The sequence below is a fragment of the Pseudorasbora parva genome, chromosome 9, assembly GCF_024679245.1.
Source record: "Pseudorasbora parva isolate DD20220531a chromosome 9, ASM2467924v1, whole genome shotgun sequence".
NCBI lineage: Eukaryota > Metazoa > Chordata > Actinopteri > Cypriniformes > Gobionidae > Pseudorasbora > Pseudorasbora parva.
Window position 1 is genome coordinate 35,444,228 of NC_090180.1, and position 19,293 is coordinate 35,463,520.

General features: G+C 41.7%; 1 protein-coding gene across 4 annotated transcripts in view; it reads left to right on the forward strand.

Annotated features, from left to right (window-relative positions):
* LOC137089012 (cadherin-7) overlaps positions 1-19,293 on the forward strand; it is a 206,627-nt gene that overhangs the window by 50,068 nt on the left and 137,266 nt on the right. Inside the window, exon 1 of one of the 4 annotated variants that reach the window (XM_067452436.1) lies at positions 349-477. The exons of the other annotated variants lie outside the window; for them this stretch is intronic. The gene's annotated coding sequence lies outside the window, so the exon portion shown is untranslated. Of the gene's footprint in view, positions 1-348; positions 478-19,293 lie in introns of those variants that run through there. 4 annotated transcript variants of the gene reach the window in all.

Here is a 19,293-nt window from a genome sequence, read left to right on the forward strand (position 1 = left end):
TTTGAAAGAGAATGAGTTTTTTTTGTCCATTAGCATATACTACCGACATTGAAACTACAAATCGTGTACAACTTGCCCCTGTTTCCTGTAGTCACTAGAAGCCAGAGAGCGTTTGGAAGGTCCCCTCACATTCTGTTCATAGACTCTCAGTAGCATTTAAAGTAGCAGTTCATCCCAGGTACATCCTTACAGCTCTACTCTGACAAGTATTTGGGGAGCAGACTCTCGACTTGAAATCCCGATGCAATACGATGCAATATGCTTCTCATATTATTTTATTCCTGCCACATCTTTATTTTACGGCAGTAACAGGAGGTTGCGTGTGTCTGTACAAGCAGCAAGGGGGAGCTTGAGGAGAGAAATTGTTCCAAATTATATTTCGTAGCTGCTGTTTTTCTTCGATTTCTTGGGTGAAGGGAAGCGAGTTACGTTTAATCACCAGACCGCTGAGAATGGAAGGATCACGTGAGTGCCAAGGTAAATGAGGGGGCTTCACATTTTTCTCTCTCTTTCTTCTGTGCTTTCTGCTTTCTTTTGAATGACAGAAAAAGGGGGGATTACGTCTTATCATCTGCCAGTCTCTCATCTCATCTCTCTATCTTATTTATTTATTTATTTATTTTTACTTTGCTTCATCGCCTGCCACGTGCTTTCTCTCCTTATCTATTTATCCTTAAACCTCTAATCTTCATCTTCTTTCTCCGGCGCGTTGCATTAATGTCTTTTCTTCCTCCAATCTTGATTTCTTTTTATTTTGTCCGCTCTCTTACTTTCTCTTATACTTTCTCCTGTGCCGGTCTATACCTCTCATGCCTCCCATCTCTCTGTCTTTGACTTTCTCTATCTATTCCTCTGTCTGTTTCCATCTGTATACCTGCTGCTGAGCACATTGTGTATTCATTCAGCATAGGCATTTGTAAAAGAAATGTCTGCGCACATCAAAGATGCTGTCTGTCACCTCTGTACCTTCAATCCAGGCCACAATTGTAAACTCAACAAAAATGTGCACAGAGAAGAAAGTACAGTGATATGATAGCTTTCCTGGGATATAAGCCAGGTTTGTATTTATTTGAAGTCCCTTTAGTGGGACTGTGCAGGTTGGATTGTCTAATAAAAGGACATGGAGCTTTTGAGTTCTCGTCAGCATTTGAGTTCTTGTCATTGTAGTGTACTTTGTAAAAACATTGACATTTGTCAGATTTTTAATTAAAGAGATAGAGTAGCTTCAACTTGCTTTTGTTTAAAAAGTTTTGTAATTTTTCATTATTTGAAATTCTGTGTAATTCTTTGCAATTCTGGTGTATTTCGCAAAGTTCTGCAAGTATTGTGCAAAATGTTGTGCAGGAAGCAACTTGAAAACGAAATACTCAAAGTAGTTTGTTTAAAGTTAATCTTCCTTTTGAGTTTTAAAGCCAATCTGGAAAGCTTATAGTTAAATAGTAGTTAGTTACACTACAGGCTTCTAACAAAGTTTATTTTAATAATTAGTTCTTTTAAAATTGATTATCTTTGTGTGTACATAAAATGTACTCACCTAAAGGATTATAGGAACAGCTGTTCAATTTCTCATGAATGCAATTATCTAATCAACCAGTCACATGGCAGTTGCTTCAATGCATTTAGGGGTGTGGTCCTGGTCAAGACAATCTCCTGAAATCCAAACTGAATGTCAGAATGGGAAAGAAAGGGTATTTAAGCAATTTTGAGCATGGCATGGTTGTTGGCGCCAGACAGTCCGGTCTGAGTATTTCACAATCTGCTCAGTTACTGGGATTTTCACACACAACCATTTCTAGGGTTTACAAAGAATGGTGTGAAAAGTGAAAAAAACATCCAGTATGCGGCAGTCCTGTGGGCGAAAATGCCTTGTTGATGCTAGAGGTCAGAGGAGAATGGGCCGACTGATTCAAGCTGATAGAAGAGCAACTTTGACTGAAATAACCACTTGTTACAACCGAGGTATGCAGCAAAGCATTTGTGAAGCCACAACACGCACAACCTTGAGGCGGATGGGCTACAACAGAAGAAGACCCCACCGGGTGCCACTCATCTCTACTACAAATAGGAAAAAGAGGCTACAATTGAGACATTGAGATGGTAGAGTCAGAATTTGGCATAAACAGAATGAGAACATGGATCCATCATGCCTTGTTACCACTGTGCAGGCTAGTGGTGGTGGTGTAATGGTGTGGGGGATGTTTTCTTGGCACACTTTAGGCCCTTTAGTGCCAATTGGGCATTGTTTAAATGCCACGGCCTACCTGAGCATTGTTTCTGACCATGTCCATCCCTTTATGACCCCCATGTACTCATCCTCTGATGGCTACTTCTAGAAGGATAATGCACAATGTCACAAAGCTCGAATTTTTTAAATTGGTTTCTTGAACATGACAATGATTCCACTGTACTAAAATGGCCCCCACAGTTACCAGATCTCAACCCAATAGAGCATCTTTGGGATGTGGTGGAACGGGAGCTTCTTGTTCTGGATGGGCATCCCACAAATCTCCATCAACTGCAAGATGCTATTCTATTAATATGGGCCAACATTTCTAAAGAATGCGTTCAGCACCTTGTTGAATCAATGCCACATAGATTAAGGCAGTTAACTGAAAAATATTGTTTAATGGTGTGTATTTAGGGAACATACAGTATATGAAATTATCCATAAAAAAGAGAAGTAAAAACACAAACTATATAATATCATTCTTCACCTTAATTCAGTTGACTTATTCTGTTTTCAATAGTCAAGTACAGTTAAATTGATACAATTTAATGAATATGAATTGTATTTAATGTGTTAAACGCGATAGACATTTAGAGATGTGATTGAAGCAACACTGTTGAAAATGTTCATGATGTTTGTTTATTTAGCCCACAGGGCCAAAACTGATCTAGTTAAAGATACACCCTCATATGCCCTTGTATTGTGATTGACAGGATTAGATGAACATGTTTCTTCAGAACTTTTGGTTGTCGGTAAGGACAAAAAATTAAAGCAATTGTGAGTGCAAGAAAGAAAGGGAGAAATAATGGATGTGAATGTTTCAAGGAGAGAAAGATCTCTGATCTGGGTGAGAACCTGAAAAGGTGGAGAAAGAGTCAAGACCAAAGGAATAACGGTACGAAAAAGTAAAAATGAGGGAGGGAGGGAGGGTAAAGTTAGATGGCAAGAGAGGTACAGAGCTGGATGGAAGGAAAAGGAAGGGTGTGAGAGATTGATGAGAGAGAGTGAGAAACTAATTCTCACTTCACTCTGGGCTGGAAGATTAAGGAAGATTAGAGAGATAGAGCAAGGGCAGGAGAGATGGAGTGATAACTTTTACTGCATGCCATAGAGAGAGATCTTTGAATAGCTAATACGCCGAGAGAGGGAGAGATGGAATATACGGGCGATAAAGGGATGAAGGGATGGATCTAGAGAAGTAGAGAAAAGCTGACTCCAAAGACTCTTAATGGCAGCGGTGTGCTAAAAAGAAGCGTACCCTGCTTGCTATAATGCCCTTATTGATATGCGCACGGAGAGAGAGGGGCCTAAAAACAAAGCTCTTGTGTTGCCCATCCATAAGCTACAGCCATAAGCGTGCCGAATACCTGTCCGAGCGGGCGAGAGCACACACATTAAAATTAAAGGGGGATCCATCAAAAGGAATGGCAGAGTCAATCCATTATACGGGATTATTGGGTAAGCTTCTCCGCAGTAATGGAGGTGGTTTTATATACAAGAAAAAAACGAAGGAAGGCTAAACAAAGCACAGGGATTTCAGAAAAATAGGACGTGGTCTCTGTGCTCCCGAGTGGGGAATCTCCTCATCAAAGAGCCTTTAGTTGTGCAGTACGCGGTATGTGTCCCGCCATGTGACCGCCGGCTGCTCTATATCTCTTATCAACCGCTGCCCTTTGCGCTTGGGAACGACCTTGTGTGGTCTGAGATAGTCGCTCTATAGGGCCGGGAGAAAATTAGAAAACGATGAGGAGGAGGAGGAGGAGGACACTGTCTGGACGTCTACGGCAGAGTTACTACCTCTTGCTAAAGCCGAGCCAGACTACGCAAAGGCGACTCTATGACAACGACCCTGAAATACAACCGAACGGCAACTAAGGCTGCCGTGGTCTTGCTAAACTGAATTGCTGTTGGAGAAGGTTGTGGGAAAGTATATCAGCATAACTTGGACAGCAGAGCACTACATAAAAATTAATCTATCCCCCACAAAACCCCATACAAGCGCTACTCGGCTCCCATATAGGCTTTTAAATCTCTATCAAAATAACTCAATAAAAATGCTACACTAACCAAAGAAACAGAACTGTACTTTATTGAGTCGAACGCTCGGGTTGTGCAGCGCAACATCATGCAAATGTGTGTCAGATTGATGCAAAAAAAAAGAACAAGCCTTGCCCTGCACAATGTATTATATCTGCCCACAAATAAAACTACTAAAGATGTAAAAGCATCCAAATAAACCCAGTAGGCTATTAGAATGACTCATAGCATAGTTCACTGCAAAGCACATCAGCAGTAACACACAGCCCGGCCAAACCTGTCCCGAGGCTCAATACACCACAAAGGAATACATCAAAATATAACGACAAAGAGCAAGCCGGATCATTCGGCAAACTTACATCTGCGCAAACCAAACCAAGGGAGCTTTTACCTTCAAAAGAGCTTTTACTTAAATGCGAGATTATTGATTGTATCTGCTGTTTCGCTAATCAAAATCTTTTTTTAGATGTCTTGTGTTTCTTTTTCTGCTTTTCTGTGAATCCTTTTCTCCTTTTGAAAAAAATGCATGAAATTATAATCTGCTCTCCTGCTGTTTTTTATGCCAAACATAATGTTGAATCAGTCTAATGCAAATATCTCTTTAAAGCAAAATAAGTTTACCTGAGTAGATAATGAGAGTACATTTGAGAATATACAGTACTGTTGTATTAATAATATTTTTTCTTATACCCTGTTTGACAATGTTTTGCATAAACAATGGGGTTAATGCTCAAGGCAAGAGAAAACTATTTGCCGTTGGCAAAAATATATATTTTCTGAAAACAATAAGTCTTGTACAGTACATTAGTCTTGTTTTAAGGATGTTTAGATAAAACAAGGGAAAAATACTGATTAAGATAATGAATTGTGCCACACTGCCTCACAGAAGAAGACTGTACCTCCAGGAAATGCATTTGAGATTGGGGCAAACTCATTAGAATTACAAAAATAACTGTCAACAGCTTGCTAAAGCACAAGAGGACCAGAGAGAATGAAAGTCACCCGTACAGGGAGATATGCTAATGAGGCAGGGCGCACTGTGACTCCAACCAGGGGGATTAAAAAGTGAAAGCAGATGAGTTTTACAGTCCTGCATGCTGCTGCGGCTCTATGCTGCACTGTGTACCTAGTATAGAAAGCACCACTGTAGCAATTGTACATTTATGAATGTATAACATAATCCTAGCGTCCTTTTGCTTGGCATATATCACCGCGTTGCTTGTGTAAGCTTTTGTGTAGGTACAAAGGACCATGTGCATCAGCAATCACCAGTATGACACTTCATAAAGCTGCACTTTCCCTTTTAATGGGTCTAATTCTCTCTGTTACTGAGCGTATTGCTCCGAAGTTCCACATCTTGCATAACGTGACAGTTGAATGGAAGGTTTTAAAAGAACTAAAGAGGTGTCTCGGCTCAGACTTTTAGCTTTAACATCTGATGTGAAAGCACTGCAGATATTTAGTAACTAGCACTCCACTGTAGCTGACGCTGCAGGATTGTCAACACACAAGTATGCTAACATTCCATTTTAGAGAGCGTTAGCACCAGCCTAGAGGTCCGCGTGAGACTGATTTTGTTTTCCTGCTCCTGTGAGTTTCATTCCACACCCACCCGCTCCCAATTTTTTACTCTGTGTCCATCCGTTCCGGACCTATAATGGTTTTCTTCCCACACGCTCCTGCATGGTTCAAGTCGGGTCTATCTAAATTTGCATTTTTTGTTGGTTATATTTTCCCCCTGCTATCAGAAAGCTGCATAATCTTTTTAATGATACCATAAAAATGGGTATGGTCATAATATGGTATGGGCATATAAGCATTTTTATTGATGCACTTTTTTCTTTAAGCACCACAAACACAAAATGGCTCCCTCTTATACATTAGATAGCAAAATTGGTATGTAAATATAGAAGCTCTAGCCTAAATGTAAATAATATTCCTAGAAATTAACCAATTTGAACAACCATCTGCAAACCATTATGTTTACTAATGATTCTGACACAAAACACTATTTTGAAAAAAGAGTGAGGGCTAGGGTATTGTTAACTAAAACTAGAACTATTAAAAAATAATTTATTGAAAATTTTTGAAATAAAATTATACATATTGGATGAAAAAAACATAACTGATATTTAAAAAAAGTATTATAAATGTTTAGCATTAAGTTGAAGTTGAAATGCTAAAATTGAAATACAAAAATGTAAGCTAAATAGAACAAAACAAACATAAAAATGACAAGCACATAACAATCACTAAAATGTAAGCAAAAAAAATGGAAATGTAAAAATAAAATTTGTCTTATGAACTTATTCAATTCAAAATATTAATACATACTAATTCAATATATTAATACATACTATAATAGTCAAAAATAATACTAAAAAACAGATATTATTTCTGTGGACACTTTTGTGCTATGATCATTTTAACGTATTACAGAATATTTTTTGTTTCATAAGACAAACCAACTGGATCGTTCATATGTGTTTGCCTTCCCAACACATAGCTGAGAAATACTTTCTTCTTCTATTTTTCTTCTTTTCAAACTCCCAATTTATTCATAGACTCAGGTTCAGACTGCCCGCTCCAGCCGAAACCTGAGCAACAAATATAATCATGCAACCTGCCACACACAGGAGCTGGTGGTTTGTGGGGCAGGGGCGGATTTAGCAAAACAGAAACGCCTCAGACGTCTCACAAAACCCCACAACAAACTTGAAGTCCTATTCTTTCACACCCATCACAACTAGCATTCAGCTAGCACTGCTCTGAGCTTGTTAGCTTATTCAGTACCTGCAGCCATCACAGATCCCTAAAGCCTATTAAGCAAAGGTAGTTTAATGACGTAGCAAAAACCCGCCCTAGGCTACAGAACCCCTCACAACTTAAATGTGAAATAGTGAGAGAGTGTGTGTATTTGGGTTCATGTAAGATGTCAGTTCTGAGCGTTGATAGCAAGGTTATCCAGCAGACAGCTCGAACAAAGCCAATCGATCTGTGTTTGCTGAAGAAGTTCATTTTATTGTCATTCAGCTAGAGGATGTGCCCTGTGGAGATACTGTACTGCTTCTTTTTTGCTCTTTTCATAGAAGCTTCAGAGACTAGATTGTAACTATAAGCAACAATGGAAGCATGTGTTGTTGTATGGACTTACTTGAGCAGTTTTAAGAAAAGGTTTGCGTAGCCTTGGGGTTAAAGATCTTGGATGGTAATCAAAAAAGTTGTAGGTTCAAACCTTGTAAGGATTGATCAATGGATCGTGCCCTTGAGCAAGACACTTTACCCCAAGTCGCACCACGGGGAATCTTCCATAATAAGCGTATTGTAAATTGCTCTGGATGAAACCATCAGCTTAATGACAAACGAGTAGTAATTAGTAAAATGAGCTATTAAGGGCCATTACTCTCTTTCAGGCTTTATGAGAGAGGTCTTGTCTTTTTCTTATAGGGATTGTCGTGTTGGAAATGTTACAATGTATTGGTTAACCCGAGGCTAGGATGTATTTGTCTTCAGATGTTTTCTGCCTGTCCAGTTGAGCTTCTACAAGAACACTTACAGTAAGCAAGACAGTTTATGTTCTCTCAGAAGGTTGTTGTGAGTGGAGTGAAATAAACAGAATGTTGAAGCAGTTTTATATCCTGTTGAGAGGATGTGTCAAGTATTTTATAAAATACGGCAGTGTGAGAGACTGCAGCCATTCATATTTAATTAGGTTTGAGTGAAAATATAAATAAGTAATACTAATAATAATTTTGTTTACATTATACATTTTAAAAACACCAGAGCGATTCAATTTAAAGTACCATCTTCAGGTTTTTGCAGTGTTTACTACCAGGGCCGTGCACAGGGGGGTGGCCTGGTGGCTAGAGCCACTGCCCCTCTGCCATCATCGGCTGAGGTGCCCTTCTTGCCCCCTTCCCTCCCTCACCCCCAGAAGATTCCCATAAAAGCATTCTGTTCCGCTAAAAATCCACGAATTCCGCTCATCCGTTCTGTGTTTTCCCGCTTGCTCCGCAGCATCGCTCACAGTCTGTGGCTGTGTCTGCTCTCTGTGGAGATGACAGTTAGTCAACATTTTTTTCTTCAGGTATATTACAAACTACAATCCACATTACAGACAGTGGTTGATCCGCTGAATTAGTAGTTTGTTTGTTTCAACAGTGCAAACATGGACTCAAAGCTCCAGCATGCCAGTGGGTAAATCGCCATATACTTTATACTGAATATTTAGCTGACAGTTTGTCACTCTTTAACTCCTGTAAAATAGATTTCCGATCATGATCAATTTTACGAGTTAATACTAGTATCTATGACATAGGCTACGTCATATTTATAATATTTTATTTAGACCATTGAAACTAATAAAAAAAAGGTAATAAAGGCTATTATATATATAAATTGAGTTGTATCAGGGTACAGTGGGGCTAAAGCACACCCTAAGAAAAAATTTGCTCATTTTTCAAAAAAGTTTATATTTGTGCAAAAAATCTCTAGCAACAGTTGCAGTATTATCTGTTTATTTTGATGAATAAAATAATTAATTATTGTTCAGTAAATATTAAAATGTTAATATAAAAATATTTTTATAATACAAAAAACTATTTAAGTAAATCTAAAAACATTGAATGAATGAGATCCCCATAATAATTTACGGTAATAAAGTTTTATTTTTGTAACAACTAAATATATTTGTATAATATGATTTTTATTATAAATATGATGTAACCTCTAAGATAGACACCCAACTTAAGATATTTACCAGAATATTAACCATGTCATGTCAAATAATGGACGCCAGTCAGCTGTTTATTATCATGTTAAATATCCCTTTTACCCCAAAACCATAGTTTTACATAACTGTTGCGTATGATTTACATAAATCATAAACAAGACCTTTGTCTCAAAATATATTCAATAATTTTAGTGATTCTCATTTGCTACTTAAATCTCCAATAAAAAATTAAAATAGAAAAGAGATCAAACTAGCCCAGAATCAACTTTTTGGAAGAATAATTAGAACAGCATTAATGTTATTAGCACTAAAGCCTAACAATTGTATTTACAGTATGATTGTAAAAGGTTTGTTATTCATTCTCTATATTAAGATTATACTCAACCCCCTTATAGTGTCCCTTTTTTTGGTTTGGGCCACTGCCCCTCAAAATGTCTGTGCACGGCCCTACAAATACAGAGAATGTTCAAAAGTTTAAAGATACTGTACCTTATAAAGCATCTTAAATCAGCCTAAGCTGGTTCTGTTAATTTAACTGCATGGTCTCCAACCTGACCATAGGATGGTTTTAGAGAGATTTTGGACATTTTTTAGATGGCCAGACTGGGATTTCAGATAGATTAGCAGAAGACCAGCTCTGCAAGGCTAGGAGACCAGCTTAAAGTTGATGTATGTAAGTTTTTGACTGTACTTAAGCATAAAAATACCGTAATATATTTGCAGATATAGAAAACATGCTGAGTTCACATACTCGTTTCTCTGAAAAACAATTCTACAGCCAGTTATTCTACTTTAAAATGTGCGTTCTGTGTCGGAATGTCTGTTTTTGTTTTGGCCTGTGCGATAACGCACATTGCCAATTTTTTCAATAGTATTTCAACACCACAGGTTGCCAGTTGGAGGACAAAACAGCGTATTGCTGCCATGGAAGCCAGCAAACAAACTGGTTTAGAGATCGCAGATTCTACCCAACCTAAAAAGCCTCGGCATCCATCTAAAATCCTCATTTTTAAGTAAGTCTCCTCATCTTCCATTGTCAATTGCGCTCTTTCCTGTTGCGTGTCCTCAAACTGGCAACCTGCGTGAGCATCAAGACTGAGGAGGAGGAGGGGGTGGGGCAAACTTTATTTTGAATTTGGACTGCAGTACCTATTTCAACCACTAGCTGTCATTCTTACATACAGCACCTTTAAACTAGATCATTTTAGTCTAGTTGAAGCTGTTTTTTCTTCTTCCCAAGCCCAAGTTTTGTCCTATTCCAGCAGATTCGCATGGACATTTTTCTCCCTAAAATTAATGCATTTTTTTCTGAAAATGTGCACGTTTCAGAATGATTTACATCTAAGAAGTTGATACGAAATTGCCACCTAATAAAACAATTACATTTTCTCATGATATCAGATTGTTTATTCAGTGGATTCATCTAAATAAAGTCTTTGAATTGTCTTCATGGGTGAGTTTTTCTCAGCAAATATTGATATACAAATTGCACTGCATTTGATTAACCATGCCATATTGTCACGTTACAGACAAAGGAAATGGTGCGAGGACTCAAGTGCAGAAAAGGATATATATTTATAACAAATAAAACATAAATACAAAACAAACACCCACGAGGGGGCAAAACACATAATAGAACATAAACTAAAACTCAAAACATACCAACAGAAGTCACTGGGGGAACGGGAGACGCAGACATTACACAAGGATCCAACACAGACTGACAAACACAAGGAGATTATAAAGGGAACAAACAAGGCAGATAATGAGGGAGAACAGGTGGGGCAAATTAACCAATAATCAGATAACAAGGGGGAGGGAACTGACAGGGACACGAGCACATGCTCAACATAACAAAACCCACAAGTGCACACACGACAGGACAGGCATGTGACATTACCCCCTCCTTAAGGAGCGGCTACCAGACGCTCCACTAGGGACGGGAGGGACAGACCCGGGCGGGACGGGAGGGACAGACCAGGGAGGGACGGGAGGGACAGACCAGGGAGGGACGGGAGGGACAGACCAGGGAGGGACGGGAGGGACAGACCAGGGAGGCACGGGAGGAACAGACCAGGGGGGCACGCCAGGGACAGACCAGGGGGGCACGGGAGGGACAGACCAGGGGGGCACGGGAGGGACAGACCAGGGGGGCACGGGAGGGACAGACAAAGAAGGTACAGACAAGGGAGGGGTAAACAAGGGAGGAACGAGGAAAACAAAAAGTTCAGGAGGCCATGGTGGCACACAAAGTTCGAATGACCAGGGTGGCCCGCCGAAGTCGGGAGGCCCATCGAGTTCAGGTGGCCGGGGCGGCCCGCAGAGTTCAGGCGGCCAGGGCGGCATGGGTAGAGCAGGGCGCCAGGGAGGCGCGGTGAGAGCAGGACTCCTGGGTGGTGCGGTCAGTGCAGGGAGCGCCAGGGAGGCGCGGTGAGAGCAGGACGCCTCAGCGGCGCACGGAGAGCAGGACGCCTCAGCGGCGCACGGAGAGCAGGACGCCTCAGCGGCGCACGGAGAGCAGGACGCCTCAGCGGCGCACGGAGAGCAGGACGCCTCAGCGGCGCACGGAGAGCAGGACGCCTCAGCGGCGCACGGAGAGCAGGACGCCTCAGCGGCGCACGGAGAGCAGGACGCCTCAGCGGCGCACGGAGAGCAGGACGCCTCAGCGGCGCACGGAGAGCAGGACGCCTCAGCGGCGCACGGAGAGCAGGACGCCTCAGCGGCGCACGGAGAGCAGGACGCCTCAGCGGCGCACGGAGAGCAGGACGCCTCAGCGGCGCACGGAGAGCAGGACGCCTCAGCGGCGCACGGAGAGCAGGACGCCTCAGCGGCGCACGGAGAGCAGGACGCCTCAGCGGCGCACGGAGAGCAGGACGCCTCAGCGGCGCACGGAGAGCAGGACGCCTCAGCGGCGCACGGAGAGCAGGACGCCTCAGCGGCGCACGGAGAGCAGGACGCCTCAGCGGCGCACGGAGAGCAGGACGCCTCAGCGGCGCACGGAGAGCAGGACGCCTCAGCGGCGCACGGAGAGCAGGACGCCTCAGCAGCGCACGGAGAGCAGGACGCCTCAGCGGCGCACGGAGAGCAGGACGCCTCAGCGGCGCACGGAGAGCAGGACGCCTCAGCGGCGAACGGAGAGCAGGACGCCTCAGCGGCGCACGGAGAGCAGGACGCCTCAGCGGCGCACGGAGAGCAGGACGCCTCAGCGGCGAACGGAGAGCAGGACGCCTCAGCGGCGCACGGAGAGCAGGACGCCTCAGCGGCGCACGGAGAGCAGGACGCCTCAGCGGCGCACGGAGAGCAGGACGCCTCAGCGGCGCACGGAGAGCAGGACGCCTCAGCGGCGCAGGGAGAGCAGGACGCCTCAGCGGCGCAGGCAGGGCGTTTGGGAAACTTCTCCAGTCCAGCAGTATCCACCAGCACTGGGACCACCGGAATACGATCTGCTGGCATTGGGACCACCGGAACATGATCTGCCGGAACTGGGACCACCGGAACACGATCCACCAGCACAGGGACCACCGGAACACGATCCACCGGCACAGGGACCACCGGAACACGATCCGCCGGAACTGGGACCACCGGAACTGCCTCCGGGGCTTCGGATAAAGCCCTGTGCTCCTTCCACGCATGCAGGACTGCCACCACAAAGCATCCCATCACAGCCCTCCAGGCCGTTTCCGGACTCGGGACCACCGGAACGGAGTCCACCGGCACAGGGACCACCGGAAAACGATCCACCGGCACAGGGACCACCGGAACACGATCCACCGGCACAGGGACCACCGGAACACGATCCACCGGCACAGGGACCACCGGAACACGATCCACCGGAACACGATCCACCGGCACAGGGACCACCGGAACTGGGACCACCGGAACACGATCCACCGGAACTGGGACCACCGGAGTTGTGGATGACACCCTGTGCTTCTCCCAAGCATGCAGGACTGCCACCACAAAGCCTCCCATAACAGCCCTCCAGGCCATGTCTGGACTCGGGATTCCCGGACTCGGGACCCCCGGGACTGGCACCGAGGGAGAACTTCTCTGCTGAGTCCTCATTGTATGGTTGGATCCTTCTGTCACGTTACAGACAAAGGAAATGGTGCGAGGACTCAAGTGCAGAAAAGGATATATATTTATAACAAATAAAACATAAATACAAAACAAACACCCACGAGGGGGCAAAACACATAATAGAACATAAACTAAAACTCAAAACATACCAACAGAAGTCACTGGGGGAACGGGAGACGCAGACATTACACAAGGATCCAACACAGACTGACAAACACAAGGAGATTATAAAGGGAACAAACAAGGCAGATAATGAGGGAGAACAGGTGGGGCAAATTAACCAATAATCAGATAACAAGGGGGAGGGAACTGACAGGGACACGAGCACATGCTCAACATAACAAAACCCACAAGTGCACACACGACAGGACAGGCATGTGACACATATAAATAATTCAATTAAAATGTAATCAGTTAACATCATCTTGACATATTTGCCTTGTAGTGAATCCACACAAACACGCGAATACATAAAGCTTTTGCTGAGCGGAGAGAGGTAAAGATTGCAGGCCATTCTGTAAAATGTCAGGCGCTGTTCTGAAGGGATCAGATAGCTTTTTGATGTCAAGAGCCACTGAGGCAGAAGAAGAAGAAAGACTCTTGATGGGCATCAGGTGTAATTTCAGCAAATGTTTCCGCACTTTCTGACTCACCAGCAAATCTTCTCTGGCAACTGTCTTTGAAACACTGGCATACATGAGCTGCTAAAACCAATGACTGGGCAGAAGTTATCATTATAAGATATAACTAGACAGCTTGAAAGTCCATTTTCCAGTGTATAGTGCAGCATAAAAATGAAATTGTAACTCATCATCATCTATCACGATCGACTCTGTTAGAATCATTAAAAGGATAAGGCAAACACAGAGGCGAATGGAAAAACCGCAATGTAAATGACACAAGCCTTTTGAATCAATGACACAAATGATTGCTAAAAAAGTAAACACTGCGAGCTGTTGTGACTCGCACATCTTCTAACAGCTTTTTTCATAACCATTTACCTTTGTAAACAGTAAACAGATTTGAAATGTAAACAGATATGAAAGTGTTTAAAATCTTTGAATCTGTTATTTTATGCTAATAAGAAAGTGGTTAATTTAAGGTGGGCCATTAGCGCATTTATTAAGTGAGAGATTTCAGATTTATGGAAGTGGGCTGGGGCTCGTTACAGATAAAAAATACTTTAAAAAATAATGCGAAATGCAGTTTTTGCCCCTAAATATTTATATAACTGTATCCATATCCTGGCATTGGCAAAAGGTTCATTTCCAACTGCAAACTCTTCAAATACCAAAAGGTCTCTTATCGTACCTCTTGCTCTTTTTGCTAACCCCATTGCATCGCTTGTTGCTGTTTATGAATTATTAAAAGCTCGGTAATGCGTGTGAATACTGATTATGTTATTAATGAGGTGCTTATGACACTGGGGTCAAAGGGAGGCCACGTTCACCGTTTTTCCACTGTACATTTAGCGCCATCAACCGTAATCAGATTACCAATGGCGAGATTTCTCCAGTTGGCTTGTGGTGTGGGAGGCAGATTGATTGTCTTTTATAGGCTGTTTTGTAACAGAGGGCTCAGAGATTGTTTATCTCCCTCACTCTTGTCCCGTTTCATCTGCCGATTGCTGAGTTTTCATTTCCTCTCCTCCGCTCGCCCCGACGGAATCGCTCGCAGCGTGCCGAGGCCCGCGTGGTTTTAAGCCCCTTTTTGTCTTTTGTGTTAAAATGATCCTTTTATATTAATCCTCCAGACGGGAACCACCCTGAAGTGGACTTATCCTTGGCACTTATCGGAACAGAAAACCATCTAGATTATGCTCTCTCTGTCCTTTTCTATCGACGATCATGTTGTTTTTCGCCCCTTCCAGCTTGTTTCACGAGTGTCCCGAGAGAGCCGACATTTTAAAAAACACCGGCCCCCCGCCGACACCCTGGCGTAGTCACAGCATACTGATCAGCAGTTTAGCGATTTCACCTCAGGTAAAATACAAATGTAGGAGGATGGATTTTGTCCATTTAGATTTAGATACGTCCTCCTTTTGCAAACAGAATGCCTCATGCATTATCCCTCAGCGCTTTGGCAGATTTCCCCCACTGCTGTTCCTCTCAGATCTCTTGTTTCTCACTCAAGCTTTTGTGAAGGAGGGAAGACCGAATCTCTCAAAGTCATTTTTGTACTTTTGTGCCGGTGAAGGTCTCGCAGCAGGGAGCACCTGCAGTCACTATACACTCTGCACAGCATTAGTTTGCCTATATTTTTAGGTGAAGTTGTGTTTTTTTTTCTTTCTACTCTACAGGGGAAATAAAGAGGCTTTTTCTTTTCTTTTTCCCCCTTTGGTTCAGAAGGCTCTTCCCTAGAGCACTACTGCAGGAAAGGTGAAAAAACCCATAAAGCTATAGCTTTATTTATTTCCCTTGCCATGTGTGGGATAATGTTTCCTAGAGTGAGAGTGAGCTGTGTATTTCTGATCTGAAATCAACTGCGGAATGTGTATTATGAAGAGATGTTATTTTCACGAACACCATAGAAGCAGCCTTGCTGCCTACATACTAACCGAAATACAGCTTCATAAGTGACTGATTTGAAGCGCTTTAACGTAGGCAGCAACTATGTGCATCATACAAATAGCACTCTGTTATTCCATTATAAACGTACACAGACCTTTTTCACATATCTGGGTTTCTCCAAAGCGGAAGTTGACATTAAGTGGGAGACTACATTAAAATATAAAATATTCAAATAGAAAATAAAAAACTCCACAATAGTCTTTTCAAAGCTTTACAAAGAGGAAAAATAGAGAGAGATTGATAACAGCAGTCAGAAGAGAGAAAGATGTACATTTTACTCTCACTCCCTTAGGCGCTGTATTAGAAACATCCTCACAGCAGCGTTAACTAGTTTTTTTGTAATTTGATGCCAAGTTAATATAATACAAGGTATAGTTTTGTAAATGTTTTTTAAATAAAATAATAATAAACTAAAACACATCATCACAGTCTGTGAATAGGGTCCATTAAAGGCCCATTCATAGCTTGAACAATTACTAGCAATAACTCTATTAGTATCCAGATTAGTGTCCCGATATTGTTCTGTTTACTCTAAGCATGCTGCAGATATGCCACCTGCCACTTTAAATGTTTTTAAAAGCAGGACAGATTCTGATTGGCTGTCAATATTTTTATTGTTTATCAGCTGAAAAAAAAAAATTCTTGGCCTCCCTTTTACTGCCAAAACAGCCCTTGCCCTTTGAGGCATGGAATTCACTAGACCCCTGAAAGATGTGCTGTGGTTTCCTTCACCAAGATGTTAGTAGCAGATCCTTTAAGTCCGGTAAGGTGCGAGGTGGGGCCTCCATAGATAGACTTGTTTGTTCAGCACATCCCGCAGATGATTGTTTGGATTGAGATCTGCGGAATTTGGAGGCCAAGCCAACACTTAAAAAAAAAAAAAAGTCTTGATTTTTGCTTTGTGGCAGGGCACATTATCCTGCAGAAGAGGCCATAGCCACCAGGGAATACCATTTTCATGAAAGGGTGTACATGGTCTGCAACAATTCTTAGGTAGGTGGTACGTGTCAAAGTCTTATCCACATGGATGGCAGAACCGAAGGTTTCCCAGCAAAATATCGCCCAAAGCATCACACTGCCAGGCTTCGCTCCCCACGAGCATCAGTGAGCCTTGGTCGCCCGTGACCCTGTCCCCGGTTCACCACTGTTTCTTCCTTGGACTGCTTTGATAGATACTGACCAGGGAACACCCCACACGAGCTGCAGTTTTGAAGATGCTCTGACCCAGTCATCTAGCCATCACAAATTGGCCCTTGTCAAACTTGCTCAAATCCTTATGGTTGCACATTTTTTCTGCTTCTAACATATCAACTTTGAGGACAAAATGTTCCCACCTACTATTGTAGAGATAATCAGTGTTATTCACTTCACCTGTCACCTTATCAGTTTATAAATATATGCAATCCCCACATGTGTACATTTTTCTTTAGGGATGCACAGTATATTGGTACCAGATCAGTTATTGGCTGATATAAGAATTTATTTTTGTATTTTTTTTAGGGATTAAACATTTTTATGATTACATTTTGTTGCCAGATATTGATGTCTTTTCATCAATCTTCTCTAATTTTTAAGCTCAAGATTAGCTATCTGACATCTAACACTCACTTAATGTTAATCTTACAGTAATTATTTAATAAAACTGTTAAATGTACTCTTTAACCTATCTCAAAATGAATTTCCGATATTTATTATGTGCATTATAATTCTGTGATGCCTGAAGATATTTGTAGTGTTTAAAAATGTAGTTTTTATTTTATTACAATTTTAATATCAGCTGAAACATGAAAATAATTGCTCGTTATTGGGTAGAATAATATGAGTGTATCCCTATTTCTTTTTTTCTTACTGTCATCTGTCCCACTTCCCCCTGAACTTCTCATAGTGCATCAAATGATTTGGGAAAGATACATGTGATGTTTCTTAAAATTTTGTCAAAGCAAGGCTTTTTTGAGAGAAGTGTAATTAAGCTGCCTACTTTTTTGAACAACACTTTGAGAGCTTGCTTAATATGTCTTGATGCCCAAATCACGTTTTGGAACGGAGGGTATACAATATCCGCATGAATGTGTTTCTGGCTTTCTGGTTGAGAACTGTGTTTTGTGGGTAGGTGTTATGTGTGTGAGTGAGAAATAAATGGTGAGTAAGGAGTATGGAAGAGAATCGTAATTAAAATTTTCAGTCTCGTTAAGTTGGTGACAGCCTTCACTGCGCCACGGGTTTTCGGCGATCGATGAAAAAAGATCTGCCTCCAATACTAACGAACCAAGAGATTCCGAAGCCCAGGGGAAAAGAAAAATTAATTAAAAATATTTATGGTCCCAATTAATCAGTTCAGTGAGATACTCTGATTGTCCTGGGGGGCGTATGGATGCATGTTGCATGAAGTGAAAGAGAAGTCTCAAAGTGATCGGATGCTGTCACGTTCTGCTGTTCACACTCACACGTACTCCAGCTTAAAGAGCGATTGCTCCCGACACCTTCAGCCGTACACCTTTACCCTGCTTTGATTCAGCATCAGAGAGACCACATAGTGACGGGGACATTATGCTCAGTCTGTCCCCCACATGTGCTGTTCGTGTCAAGCAAGAGTACATTCCCACCGCTGATGTGAAAGTGTTGATACGCTGGTTTACTATACGCTCTCAGCATGTTGCTCTGGTGCCCATGACAATAACAAAATACAACCTAATATCAACCACCTTCGCATGGGCACAAGCACTGAGCCCTTATTAGACAGGAATAAGCATCATTACGTGTCCCACCACTTTATGAAATAGCTTTTAACAGGTATATGTTTAATACAATGGAGGAATATGCAAGGATAGCATTAAATGTGTCATTTACACACAGTTGTGTGGCACAATGCTTATTTATCACTTCAGTTTTGCTTTTCTATATATTAATTTATTATATAATATCATATAATATAAAATTATATTCTGATTGATTAATTAATTGATTTATTGTATCAATATTTTCCTGTTTGCTCTAAGTGTGCTTTGTGGCAGTTTGTCTGTAGAAGAGAAAAAGAGAAGAAGATGGTAGTCTTCTTCAAGCTTGACTGGCTTTAATGGAATTTTTTTATTATGACATTTACATACAGGTCAGGGGGCATGATGAATTGCATTTATTCTTTTTCACGTACTTTCTTAATAAATAACCACACTAACTGGAGGTTAAATGGACATCACTAAAATATATACAGTGTATATATATATATATATATATATGTATATATATAAACAAAAACTAACATTAGGGCCTATGTATTAGGGCCCATGCAAAACTGTTTCCATGGTTTTCATATAAATATATCACAAGTTGAAAATAAACACTTGAATTGGTCAACATGAATGATCACTTTTTCAAATCATGTGAATTTAGTTTTGTGTTGAATTACTACTCAGCATGCGTGGCAGTTGTTTAAATCATTCAATTTTAAATTATTTACATTTCTTTTTTTAATTGAACAAATATTTGGTAACACTTTACTTAAAGGCCAATAATGTCCATAATGTAGCCTACATTATTATGTCTTATTATTATTAAGCATTATGTCTTTTCACATGGCTCGGAGATTTAGAGCACAATCAAATATTAGTGTCACTGTCACTTGATGTTGGATCTGGTGAAGAAGCTGTTAG